Below are 9772 nucleotides of genomic sequence, written 5' to 3' on the forward strand. Positions count from 1 at the left end.
CCCATTTTTATTATATATGTTTGAGTTATTTTCTTAATGGCTACCCTGGGGATTATCATTAACATCATAATTTATAACAACCTATTTCAGATTAATATTTTAATTTCAATAGTGTATAAAACTTGATCCTATGTAGCTCCATGCCACTGCTCATCTTAACATTGTTATGATAACAAATTACACCTTTATACATTGTGTCCCCCTGAACAGAGATTTATAATTAGCGCTTTATGCATGTGCCTTTTAAATCAGATACAAGAAACAAATAATTTTAAACAAATAAACAAAAGTATTTATACTGTCTTTTATATTTACTTATGTAGTTACTTTTACCAATGCTCTTTATTTATTCAAATTATCATTTACTGATCTTTTGCTTCAGCCTGAAGAACTCTCTTTAGTATTTTTTGGAAGGCTGGAATGTCTTCATTTCTTATTCACTTTTGAAAAGGGTAGCTTTGCCTTATCTAGAATTGTTGATTGATTTTTTTCTTTCAGTATTTTTAATATGGCATGCCACTACGTTCCCATGTTTGTAATTACATTATTCAAAATAGTCAAGTTATAAAAACAACATAAGTATCCATCAATAGATGAGTGGATAAAGAATATATGGTATATACACACAATGGGATATTATTCAGCCTTAAAAAAGAAGGAATCCTTCCACTTGTGACAACATGGATGAACCTTGAGGACATTATGCTAAGTGGAATTAGTTTCAAAGGGACAAATACTGAATGATTCCACTTATATGAGGTACGTAAAATAGACTCATAGAAGCAGAAAATAGAACGCTGGTCACCAGGGGCCAAGAGGTAACCACTATTCTGTTTTGTTATGTGCACCATAGACAATAGACTTTATAGGGTGCTATTCAGGTATCAACTCTTTTGACTAGTGAGGGCAGCCCAGAGAGATGTCCTGGAGAGCACTGTGAGACCTTGCTTTGAGTTTGAGTTCATGGTGCTGTGACTGGCATGCAATGTTTGCCATGAGCACAGATTCAGGTAATGGTCCCATCCATACCCTACATTTACCAGGTGTGAATTTGATAGGCTGAGGTTTCCTTTGAGCAACATTGTTCTATGTTTTCTGAACAAGGACCAAAATGTCTTGGGAAATAGGAGGCAGAGAAAAGTATTTGCTGCTTAGTGCCAGGAGAGGCAGTTGAACGACATGATTAAGAAATGGTTGCCTGCATCATTGCCTGGTTTTCCTGCATAACCATGGTCAAGCTACTTATTCTATCTGTTATTCAGTTTCCACATCTGTAACAATAGAGATATTAAAAGTAACTTCTTTTCTTGGTTGTTGTGAAGAATGAGTTAAAAATTAAAAGTGAAATGAAAATAATCAGAATGCAGTTAATGCTCAGTAAGTACTAGCTCTCATTATTATTAATATTAGGAAATAAGGATGGGTAGTGGATGAAGAGATACTAAGGAGGAATTCAATCTGATACTGATAGCTTCCTGAGCAAGTTGTTCCTAAATCTGTCTTGTTTTTTCAAAACAGAGATATTGAAAGGGGGATTGACTTTCAGGAAATACTGCATTGGATATAAGAAAAGGAGATGAGTGTCTTAGAAAGAAGGGACAGGTGAAGTCCTAGAAGTCCTGCAAGAACTTGAGGTGAGAATTCTTCTGGGTCTTAGTGGGATTTTGGTCGTTCAGCCCAGTGAGGACATTCTCTGTGTGCAACCAGTAATTTAGCTTTGCCCTGTTGGGTGCAAGCAGAAGTCACATATGTCATCTCTGAGCAGAAGTTAATATTCTCATGAATTCCTCCACCCTCCCTTAACTATGAGGATGACTTGACTCAGATGAGGTTGCCCCTTTGACTCAGAGGCCATACTGCAGAAGATATATGGAGCAGAGACACAGCAAAGTTTGCCAGACATGAAGAAAGTACGAGTTTAGTATCAGGGGAAGCTGAGCAAGGAATATAAGGAAACCCTCTGTACTATTTTTGCAACTTTTCTGTAAGCCTAAAGTTTGTTCAGAATAAAAAGTTAAAAACACAATATAACAAAACTTATGTGGTGCAGAGAAAGCAATGCTAAGAGGGAAGTTTACAGTTGTAAGTGCTTACATTAAAAAAGAAGAAAGATCTGAAATGAACAATCTAACTTTATATCTTGAGGAACCTAGAAAAAGAACAAACTAAACCCAAAGCTACCAGAAAGAAGAAAATAATAAAGAATTGATCAGTGATAAATGAAACAAAAGAAAAAATCAACAACACAAAAAATTGTTGTTTTGAAAAGATCAACAAAAATGACAAACCCTTAGCTAGATTAAGTAAGAAGAAAAGGAGAAGACTCAACTAAAATCAGAAATGAAAGAGGGAACATTACAATTGATGCCCCAGAAATAAAAAGGATTATTAGAGAATATTATGAATAATTGTATGCCAACTGATTGAATAACCATAATAAATGGATAAATTCCTAGAAACACAGTTATTAAGAAATAGAAAATATCAACTGATCTATAACTAGTAAAAAGCTTTTATCAGTAATCAAAAACCTCCCAAGCAAGAAAAGTTCAAAATCAGATGGCTTCTCTAGAGAATTCTACCACATATTTAAGGAAGATTTAATACCAATACTCCTCAAGCTCTTCTAAGATATTGAAGAGAAGGAAACACTTCCAAACTTACTATATAAGGCCAGGATTACCCTGATACCAAAGTTGAACAAAGGCACTGCAAGAAAGGAAAACTACCAGCAAATATCCCTGATGAATATTAATGCAAAAATCCTCAACAAAACACTAGCAAACCGAATTCAAAAGCACATTAAAAGGATTATATACCATCACTAAGTAGGATATATTTCTGGAATGGAAGGATAATTCAACATTCAAAAACCAATCAATGTAATATGCCACATTAACAGAATGAAGAACAAAAATTACATTATAATCTCAATTCATGACAAAAAAGCATTTGACAAAATTCGACATCTTTTCATGATAAGAATACTCAACACACTAGGAAAATAGTGTGGAAATAGAAACTACCTCAACATAATAAAGTCCATGTATGAAAAGCCCACAGTTAAAATCATACACAATAGAAAAAGACTGAAAGCATTTTCTTGCTTCTGTCATTTCAGTTAAATATAGTACTGGAATGAGACCCATCTGAACAAAACAAGAAAAAAAGTCATCTAAATTGGAAAGGAAGAAGTAAAATTATCTGTTTCCAGATGATATGACTTTATATGTAGAAAACCCTGAAAATTTCACACATGCAAAAGAACTGTTACACCTAATAAAGGAATTCAGCAGAGTACAAATACAACACAACAAATCAACACACAAACATCAGACATTTTATATACATGAACAATAAACACTTTGAAAAGAAAATTAATAAAACAATTCCATTTACAATAGCATTGAAAAGAATAAAATATTAGGGATAAGCCAATATCTAGAAGTAAAAACTTGAACAACAAAAACTACAAAATATTGCCCAAAATTAAAGAAGATACAAATAAATGAGAAGACATCCCAGGTTTATGAATTGGAAGAATTAATATTGTTGAGATTGACAGCTTAACAATGCTACTCAAGTAATCTACAGATTCAGTGCCGTCCTATCAGAATCCCAATGGTATCTTTGCCAAAATAGAAAAATCCATCTTTAAATTCACATGGACTATCAAATCATTCCAAATAGTCAAAAACAATTTTGAAAAAGAAAAACAAACTTGAAGGTCTCACTCTTATCAATTTCAAAACATATTACAACGCTACAGTAATCAAAATAATGTGTTATTGGCATAAAGACAGACATATAGACCAGTAGAATAGAATAGAGAGCCCAGAAATAAAATCTCTTGTATATGGTCAATTGATCTTTGACAAGGATGTCAAGACCACTCAGTAAGGAAAGGTCAGTCTCTTAAACAGTTGATGTTGGGAAAACTAGATATCCAAATGAAAAGATTAAAGCTGGACCCTTGCTGGGAGCACTGGTTCATGCCTGTAATCCCAGCACTTTGGGAGGCCGAGGCGGGTGGATCACCTGAATTCGGGAGTTCAAGACCAGCATGACCAACATGGAGAAATCCCGTCTCTACTAAAAATACAGAATTAGCCCGGGTGGTGGCGCGTGCCTGTAATCCCAGCTACTCGGGAGGCTGAGGCAGGAGAATCACTTGAACCCGGGAGACGGAGGTTGCAGTGAGCCAAGATCATGCCATTGCACTCCAGCCTGGGCAACAAGAGTGAAACTCCGTCTCAAAAAAATAAAGCTGGACCCTTATATTTTACCATATACAAAATTCAACTCAAAATGGATCAAAGACCTAAATGCAAGATGTAAAATTATAAACTCCCAGAAGGAAGTAGGGGGAAATCTTTATGATATTGGATTTGACAATTTTTTTTTTGAAATGGAATTTTACTCTTTTTGCCCAGGCTGGAGTGCAATGACATGATCTCAGCTCACTGCAACCTCTGCTTCCCAGGTTCAAATGACTCTCCTCCCTCAGCCTCCCAAGTAGCTGGGATTACAGGTATTCACCACCATGTCTGGCTAATTTTGTATTTTTAGTAGAAATGGGGCTTCACCATGTTGGCCAGGCTGGTCTTGAACTCCTGACCTCAAGTGATCTGCCCGCCTCAGCCTCCCATAGTGCTGGGATTATAAGCATAAGCCACTGCGCTCGGCTGTTTTTTGTTTTTTGTTTTTTTTTTTTTTGATATAACACCAAAAGCACAGGGAACCAAAGCAAAAATAGATAAATGGAATTACATCAAACTTAAACACTTTGGTGTATTGAAGGGCACAATCAGCAGAATGAAAAGTCAGTCTATGAAATGAGAGAAAATACTTACAAATCATGTAACTGATAAGGGGTTAACATTAGAATATATAAAGAATTTCAGGTTGGGCACAGTGGCTTACGCCTGTAATCTCAACACTTTGGGAGGCTGAGACAGGCAGATCACTTGAGGCTAGGAGTTAGAGACCTGCCTGGCCAAAGTAGTGAAACCAAGTCTTTACTAAAAATACAAAAGATTAGCTGGGTGTGATGGTGTGTGCCTGTAATCCCAGCTACACAGAAGGCTGAGGTACAAGAATCGCTTGAACCCGGCAGGTGGAGGTTGCAGTGAACTGAGATCACACCACTGCACTCCATCCTGGGCAACAAAGTGAAACTCTGTCTCAAAAGAAAAAAAAGAACTTCTACAGCATCGACAATACAAAACAAATAACCCGATTAAAAATAGGCAAAGGATTTCAATATACATTTTCCAAAGATGATATACAAACGACCAACATGCATCTGAAAAGATGCTCAATATCACTAATACTAGAAAGTTGCAAATCAAGACCATAGGGAGGTATCACCTCACCTCCATTAGGATGGCTAGTATCAAAAAGACAGAAAATAACAAGCGAAGACAAGGATGCGATAAAACTGGAATCTTTGTTTACTGTTGGTGGGAATGTAAAATGGTGCAGCTACTATGGAAACAATATGGTAGATCTTAAAAAAATAAAAATAGGATTACCAAATGATGCAGCAATCCCACTTGTGGGTATATATCCAAAGGAACTGAAAGCAGAATCTGGAAGAGACATTTGCATATCCACATTCAGAACAGCATCCTGCACAATAACCACGAGATGAAAACAACCCAGCTGTCCATCACTGAATGAACAGATAAACAAAATGTGGTATATACATACAATGGAATATTATTCAACCTTAAAAAAGAAGGGAATTTTGACACATGCCTTAACATAAATGAACCTTGAGAACATTATGCTAAATAAAATAACCATTCACCAAAAGACACATATTGTATAATCCCACTTACAGAAGGTACCTAAAGTAGTCAAATTCATAGAAGAGGAAAGTAGAATGGTGGTTGCCAGGGGTTGGGCAGCGGAGGAAATGAGCAGGTATTGTTTAATGAGTATGCAGTTTCAGTTTTACAAGATGTAAACATTCTGGAAATCTGTTGCACAACAATGTTAAGTATATGAACATTAACAATACTGAAGTATACACTTAAAAATGGTAAATATGATACATTTCATGGTATGCATTTTTTAACCAAAATTTTTCAAAATTAAAAACTTTAAAAAAGAGATAATGATACCTTATGGAAATGACTTTTATAGCCTCCAAATGAAAGACTGACAGTACTTTTAAAAAATGAACAATTTATCTGCTCAATTTAAACACTCATTTACAAGGTGGAATAGGAACAAGATGCTTAAAATAAACATTCTCATTGGACAAGGAAGACTAGGGGACACACAGCAATGACTGACTTGTAGCAATTCTGATATACTGCTGGGCAGACATCAAAAGGGACTCTTCCTGGAACAGGAACAGGGGCTCTGAGCTCACTTGCAGGAAGGGCTTCCTTGTCCGGGGCCCCAGATCCACCTTCTGTGAGGCCCTTGCTTGTCCATTTCTTCTCCTTGGCCGTACTGTACATGGAACTCAGTGGACATGCCCTCCTCATTCAGTGGCTGTCATGGCTTGTTTCTAGCTCATGGAAGATTCGGAAGTTGTTTTACAGATAGAATAGTCAAAGGCTTTTTCAGTCTTGGCTTCTGATTTTCCTGGCAACATAATTTTCTCAAAAAATTACTAGCACTTTTCCAATCTGCCAGTAAAGACATGTAAAATCTCTTTCTACTCGCAGTGCTTAGCATATTTCTGTGCTTCCTCTACACCCGACCCATAACTGTCTTTTAGGATCAGGCTGCCGGGCTAGAATGGGAATGCCACATTGTTAACCCACTCTCTTCCTGAAGCCACTCTGTCAAACTGAAAGGTTTTATGGATATTTTGTTGTTCAAATCATTTTTAAAAATTCCATTCCACTGCCTGGGATGGTGAAACAGTTGTATTTCAAACTTTACAATGTCCTAAATGTCTCGACTCTATGCTCCCTTTTGTTCCTGATTGTAAATTGGTCAAGGCTAGGTCAGAACAAAGGACACTATGAAAACCCAAGTCAGAGGTTACCAGGACTGGCTGTCGGCTCCAATGACCTGAATATGAGAGAACTGAGGAGCACATGGCATCAAACTCATCTGTGCACCAGTATCCATCTTCTAGGGAACTCGTAAAATACAGCAATGGGAAGAGGAGCCTTCCCCGCATTGTTGCATTCTGATTCTAAATCAGAATCTTTGAGGATGTTGTGATGTTTTGGAAAGACCTCAGGTGACTCCAATATACCTTAGGTCACTTAGGAAGCATTTAATGCACAAATTAAATCCACAGCCTATGAACCCATAGATAAAAGGTGACTTGCAAAAGTTTACCTGACAATCTAGTCACCAAACCAGATACAGATCTCAAAGGCCATGTCTTAGTGTCCAACTACCTATTGTAAATCTTCACCTGGCTCCTGGCTGTGATTGTCTCAGTAGTGTTCCCCTCCCAAAGATGCTCACATCCTTGTAGCCGGGCGTGGTGGCTCACACCTGTACTCTGGGAGTCTGAGGCGGGTAGATCACCTGAGGTCAGGAGTTCGAGACCAGCCTGGCCAACATGGTAAAACCCCATCTCTACTAAAAATACAAAAATTAGCCAGGTGTGGTGGTGCACGTCTGTAATCACAGTTACTTGGGAGGCTGAGGCAGGAGAATCACTTGAACCCAGGAGGCAGAGGTTGCAGTGAGCTGAGATTGTGCTACTGCACTCCAGCCTGGGCAATAGAGCGAGACTCCATTTCCAAAAAAAAAAAAAAAAAAAAAGCCTACATCCTAATCGAATCCCTATGCTCTATAAGTATGCTACCTGACATAGCAAAAGAAATTTTATAAATGTGATTAACTTAAGAATCTTGAGATGAAGATGTTATCCTGGATTATCCAAATGGGCTCAGCATAATCACAATATAATCACCTTTTAAGATGAAGGCAGGAAAGTCAGAGTCAGAGACAAGATGTGACTATGAAAGAAAAGGAGTGAGAGAGAGAGAGAGAGAGGTTTTTGAAGACACAGGAAGAGACCATGAGTTAAGGAATTGAGGTAGCCTCTAGCAGTTGGAAAAAAGCAAGAAAATGGATTCTCCCATGGAACCTCTGGAAGGAATGTATATAGCCCTATGGACCCATGATAACTCTGACCTCCAGAACTATAAGACAATGTATTTTTGTTGTTTTAAGCCATTAAGCTTGTGGGAATTTGTTACAGTAACAATAAGAAACTAATACAGATTTTGGTACCTGGAAATATGGTGCTTCTGTAACTAACACCTACAGATGTGGATGTGGCTTTGGATTTGAATAATGAGCATAGGCTGGAAGAATTTTGAGCATGACATAAAAAGCCTAGATTTCCTGGAACTGATTGTTGGCAGCAACAGGAAATGAATGCATTGCACTTGGCACTTTCTTCTAAAACAGAGTCTCACCACTGCCAACGCCCTGTGTTCAGTTTCATCATGAAAGGAATTCCATGCTTGGGTGGAAAACAGTATGGAGTCAAGACTTCCTGAAAATGAAGAGATGTGGCCTGCAAGGGGAATGTAAGCAGATTAATTTGGGGTTTGAGCATGTGGATCCCCCCTTTCTCTGCCTCCTCTCCTCCCAGACTGTCTGCCTCAAATCTGCCTGGCGTCAAAAGGTTGCTGCTCGGAAGCCATATGATGAGGTCTCATTTGTTTGCATTCTATTCTCTTTTTGCCTCTTGGCATCTACTGCAATTTGAGATTTCACTCCTGACTGGTGATCAAGGCCAGGGAATGTAGGGGTAGAGGAGAGGCAGGGGACGCTGCTTGACCTGGAGTGAGGGTCAGTGAGTTTTCTAAATAGCTGTCAATAAATTGTCTGCTGACTGATATATCAGGGTACTTGGAGCTTTGAAGGGATTCGGTAGTCTGACTTAGGGACCCTGGACTGGCTCAGGAATGTAGAAGCAGAATCCCTTCTCTCCCTCTGCAACTCCAGTTAGTAGAAATGGAAGTTTTCCAACAGATGTGCTCCCAGATCCGAAAGGGAACCTTTCCTCTGGGTTCCTATTTGTAACACATTATCATCCCTGTATGATCGATGTAGGCTCAGAATATCTGACCTGTCCTGACTGACAAAGCGAGTCAGCGCTGGATGCGGGGTGAGAACCTGAGTGTGCTTCTTGCCAGTCAAAGTTGTCCCCAGCACCTCATGCTGCCAAAAGCACTGCCTGCTCTAGGTTGACACAGTGGTCATTTCCCCACCAGACTGGGAAGTTAAGAACCATGCAGTTTATTCAACAGAGCAAGACATCTGCTTTCCTGAGTGTTGGCGTGGTGTGGGTGCCCAGGCAGGTCAAATGCTTTAGGTGGGACAAATATCATGCAAAGGAATACACACTTCAGGTGGCTATTTAGGAATAGAAGGCTCATCTGTTTAAATGGATGATTCCAGGTGCCTGAGATTGGGATGGGGGTATAGTAATGGAGGGAAACACATTCTGGTTTCAGGGAAGCTGCCCCCTTAAAATGTGGGTTGAAGATGAGGTTTTCATATCTGAAGTCACAGGTCTTTCTCCTCCATTTACAACATGCAGCATTTCACCCTGCATGGCTCATTCTTCTCCATTGCTGCCTCCTTGGCTCCATATTTAGGCCTTCATCATCTCTTGCTTGGACCATGGCAATAGCTTCTCACTAGTCCGTATTTCTCTGTGTATGTATAAAATCTATAAGTTACATTTCCTGAAACTTATCTCTGAATCTCTAAACATGGCACATCCCTCCTCATTGAACTGAAGATTCTCAATGTTTCCTTTTAACCTACA

Source organism: Pan troglodytes, chromosome 19 (assembly GCF_028858775.2).
Source record: "Pan troglodytes isolate AG18354 chromosome 19, NHGRI_mPanTro3-v2.0_pri, whole genome shotgun sequence".
NCBI classification, from domain to species: domain Eukaryota; kingdom Metazoa; phylum Chordata; class Mammalia; order Primates; family Hominidae; genus Pan; species Pan troglodytes.